Source organism: Garra rufa, chromosome 24 (genome assembly GCF_049309525.1).
Source record: "Garra rufa chromosome 24, GarRuf1.0, whole genome shotgun sequence".
Classification (NCBI taxonomy): Eukaryota; Metazoa; Chordata; class Actinopteri; order Cypriniformes; family Cyprinidae; genus Garra; species Garra rufa.
This window is the reverse complement of record NC_133384.1, coordinates 13,875,726-13,880,554: the sequence shown is the minus strand read 5'-3', so window position 1 is coordinate 13,880,554 and position 4,829 is coordinate 13,875,726. Positions and strand designations below refer to the sequence as shown.

Below are 4,829 nucleotides of genomic sequence, written 5' to 3'. Positions count from 1 at the left end.
TGTGTGGGTTTATTATTTTTTTTTAATAAATAAACATTTCTTATGAATGTCTTAAAATTATTTTTAATGATTTATTTATTTGGGCATTTTTGCCTTTATTATGATAGGACTGATCAAAGTAGACAGGAAGCAAAGTGGGAGAAAGATAGGGGTTTGGGTTTGAGAAGTCGGGTCGGGATTTGAACTTGGGGCGCTGTATGTTGGCGGGCTCTCTACATAAAACTGATCGGGCAGACCAAAGTCATCGAAACTTGAAACTCGAAGGGATAGTAGTACTCACACCATCTACAATGGCGCCAAGGCTCGCCCCAAATCTACCTTACAGGGGTGCTACAGCAAGCAAAAGTACAGAATTGCTCAACTCCTAAACTGTTCGCCACAGGTTCAATTGTCGAATCGGATTCGTCCTTCACCCTGGCGAAATTTTGTAGTTTTTTTTTTTTTTTTTTTTTAAACCTACTTTTGCAAACAAGTTCTAGGTTTTTTGCCTAATTGGAACCAAACCAGATTCTGTGGAGAGTGAATATCAATAATTAAAATGGAACTTTAGCCAAAATGTTCTAAAGCGGCAGGGCCGCTTTTACTAAAACGACTGTAACTTTTCAATGGAATGAGATATCTTCGCCAAACTTGCAACACCTATGTAAGAGCTCAATATGAGGTCACATGCAAAAATTTGTGGAGCTTGACCACTTGGTGGCGCTATAAAAACAAATAGCGCCACCAAGCATCTTTTTCAAGGGCGAAAATGATTGTATATTGCATGGTTTTTCACACATACACACAATATTCATATCATACGATAGATCTCCTCATTCCGAACAACTTTGCTTCTGGAACCACTGCTGTCAATTAAACCGTTTTTTAAATGCTTGAGAAAATGTAAAAAACCTACTTTTGCAAACTAGTTCTAGGTTTTTTGCTCAATCTGGAAAAAACTGCGGTACAATTCTCTGGACTCTCTAGGTCCATAATTTAAAAAAAAGTTGAAATTTACCCTTTGGGAAGCTGTAACGGGGTTGTTTAGAAAAGTGGCCTGTCCAAATACACCCAAAAGCCTAAACGAAAACTCAAAACTTCACAAAACCTGGTGTGCACATGAGACAGGTGATTTGAAAGTTAGTGTTATAATGTTATTATTTAGGCTATTACAGTCATAAACATAAAAAAAAACCATATTTATATGGTAAATAACCTGGATTTTTAATCTTTGATTTAGTTTTTTTTTTATTTTTTTTTTTTATATGTTCTTAAATGCCTTAAAGCGCTTGAACCCCAGTAATCACAGCTTGCAGTTATATTTGTTTTTTATTTGATTTTTGATTTCTGTGAATCTGTTTAGCTAATTTAAATGAACCAGTTCAAAACCTAATTCACCTATTCAGTTTGACATCTTACACTTTGTTTCACAAATTGCTGTTTATTGCAATTTTTCTGGTAAGTTTCATTAAGGCTATGTATTGTAAGTCCATGTGTACAAATTTAGTTTGTTGCAGCTATGATTGAGCTTATAAAATATAAAGTTGTTTATAACCTGAATTTTATGGGCTTATATACAGAATTTCTTTGACAAAAAAAAGTTGTAGCATGTTTTAATAAAACAATGAAATCGTAGCGAATCGTCAATATCCGATTTAAATTATTGGAGTCAGTGAGTTGTTGATTCGAAAACAAAAACTTAGACGATCCTCCGATTCATAAAGGTAGCCTGTCTTATGCAATGTTATTATAGGTATAGCTAGGCTATATTATAGCTGTCATGGAGATAGTGGGGATATTTATTATCTATCTTAATATTTTACTGGCATCTCTCCGGTTGTAAAATAATTTTAATGCATTATATAGCCTAAATTTCATAAAAATCGCGCATTGCAGTCTGTTCACTAATTTGATTTTGAAAAATGAAAAGTGTCTATTCCTGTTTCTTATACGTTTCTATTAGTCTATAATAAGTTTTTAGTTTCTAAGCGTTATTATTCTATTCCGATTTCTACTCCCTAATCTGTGCTTTTTAGTATGTTGGTGTGGTCCTCAGGGCAAACCTGGCATCCTATTGCAGGATAATTCAAGTTAAACCACTGGAGAGGGAATAACCCTCTCAGCCCAGTTCCCCAAATGCTCGCTTGCTGTTGCAGCAATATGTGTTCATTATTATTCTGTGGCCGTATACGGTCTACGAAACAGTCTTAAAGAGCCGGGGTGACCGACACGCATCATCATTATAGCTGCCTGATATCATTCAACCTCCACCTGCTGCCTGTTGCCCTCAGATGACCAGTCTATGATCTAAACAGGCAAACCTATGTATTTGGGGAGGTGGGTTGGACTGGATTCAGAGATTTGCTGGATGGAGGCAGGGGAGGGTTGAACTGACCGCTCCGCTCATGTGACAGTGTCATACCGTGCGGGAAGCATGTGCGCTTTGCGCGTTTCACTTGGACTGGTGACGCGGCGGCTTTGATGAGCCGATTCAGCTGGAAGCAAGACATTTCGGACTAGTCTCCATATAGGTAAACCTTAACACCTTATTGTTTCCGTTATCTACTGCGTGTCGTTGTATGCATATTGTCTGCGTACATTGTGACAGCCTGATTACGCATTGATAGCTACTCGATTTTGGAGCTCTAATAATTAAGTGTCTTAAAATCGTTTGTGAATATGCCATTATTTTTGAATGATTTTTGGGCTTTCCTCATCCGGCATTACACTCTCGTGAGACATGCTGTTATCGGACTGTTCAGTGTTCTTGATGCGTTAACTGATGTTCTACACAGTCATGGCTATGGATGGGAATCATACGGAATCGATTCTATTTCCCTAACAGTTCCATGAACGATTCTTTAGTAATTTGGAGAAAATGGGATTCTTATTTAATTTACAGCCCGCAGCATTCGCAAATGATTGGAATATTTCAGACTCCATCATGAAAAGCTATCACAAATTAATTTTATATATTTAATGACAAAATGTTCACAAAACATAAGAATTTTGTATGCAATTCTTTAAAAACAAACCATAATAATATATTAATTAAAATAATACACAAAATGTGGTAGCATATTTCATTCATTCATTTAATTTATGAACATAAAACCCAAAATGTGTTCCTGCTGAAAAAAAAAAAAAAAAATCCCAGCTAAAACCAGCCTAAGCTGGTTGGCTGGTTTTAGCTGGTCATAGCTGTTCACGAGGCTGGTTTAAGAGTTTTGGCCACTTCCTTAGCTGGGAGACCAGCCGGAACAACTCAGCCAACCAGCTTTGGCTGGTTTTAGGTTTTTTTTTTTTTTAATCTATTCACTGAAGGAACAACCAGTCAGTCATTACATTGGTTTAAGTCTTAAAAGCCTTACATCCCTGCTGGAAAAAAAAAAAAACAGCTAAAACCAGCCTAAGGTGGTTTGCTGCTTTCAGCTGGTCTACCAGCCTGGTTTTAGCTGGTCAGCAGGCTAGTTTTAGAGGACTAGCTGGAACAACCATCTTAAACCAGCCAGGCTGGGAGACCAACTTAAACCAGCTAAGACCAGCTAAACAGCTTAGGCTGGTTTTAGCTGTTTGTTTGTTTTTCAACTATACGCTGTAGGAACAACCAGTCATTACACTGGTTTAAGTCTCAAGCCTTACCTAACAAAGGAATGAAAATAATAACTTGCAATTCAATAAGTGGGTCAGATTCAATAATTATTTGGACCGATTCATAAATGTCATTGATTCACTGAAAAGATCATGCTTATAAGAGTCATTCGTTTCGAATCATGAGAATGACACTATTGCCCTGCTGTTAGAAAAAAAACCTGCTGGTCCTATAGCTGGTCAGCAGACTGGTTTTAGAGTGGGTTTTGACTACTACTTTAGCTGGTGAGGTTGGTTTTAGCTGGTCAGGCTGGGAAACCAGCTAAAACCAGCTTGGCCAGATTAGAGACCAGCTAAAATCAGATACTTCCATCTTAAACTAAGACTAGCCAACCAGTTTAGCCGAACAGTTTTTTTTTTCAGCAGGGAGGGCATTCGTCTATTTATTTATTTATTTATTTTAATACACTAAAAATACTGACTCATAAGATTAATTTATTTGGGAATCGGACTCACCTCCCTCTATATTTGATTCACTAAAACTTACCAGGTCAAAAGAGTCATTCGTTCGAGATTCTGGCCACACTGGTGGCGCTGTAGATTCAGCGGTGTTGATGTGCTGAATACAAGTGCAGGAAACACTGTCAAGAGTATTTTAGTTCGGTTTCCCATCCGCATCAGCGGATGAATGGACTCTAACGTAATTAAAACCAGTCGTTTCCGTTATTTTCTGACTGAACAACAATTAGTTATGGATCGCCAACCGCTGTTATAGAGTATAACGGCTCGCTAATAACTAACATTTGAATAGCTTATCGGTCCAAATTCTCTCTCTCTCTCTCTCTCTCTCTCTCTCTCTCTCTCTCTCTCTCTCTCTCTCTCTCTCTCTCTCTCTCATTCACTCTCTCCGGTCACACACAAACACACTCGGGGTATCAGCCTTTATTTTTTGTGAGCTGGCGCTGAAGGAGAGTTAACGGTATTACCAGCCGTGAAGATCATTGATTGAGGATATAACGCAGATAAACATCATGTTATGCTACAGGCGTCTTTGATCGTTTTCCATCATATTATTATGAGGTAAGAAACATCAGAGCTTTTCTCACCCTTCCTCTAGAATATTAGCCGTGGTGTATCACATGGCTGCACCTGCACATAGACTGTGATTTGGGGAAAAACATGGTAGGATACTACATTTGTATTTAGTTTTACACGTTAAGAACAAAACTAAAAAAACTACACTAAAGAAAACTGATACT

The 4,829-nt window shown here is 37.7% G+C and overlaps 1 protein-coding gene across 3 annotated transcripts in view; it reads left to right on the top strand.

The window, feature by feature from the left end:
- The first annotated feature begins 2,237 nt into the window (after positions 1-2,237).
- Positions 2,238-4,829, top strand: part of tmem108 (transmembrane protein 108) — an 83,408-nt gene continuing 80,816 nt past the window's right edge. The window contains exon 1 of one of the 3 annotated variants that reach the window (XM_073830769.1): positions 2,238-2,510. The gene's annotated coding sequence lies outside the window, so the exon portion shown is untranslated. Of the gene's footprint in view, positions 2,511-4,343; positions 4,651-4,829 lie in introns of those variants that run through there. The other 2 variants (XM_073830770.1, XM_073830768.1) reach the window with 2 other exon arrangements.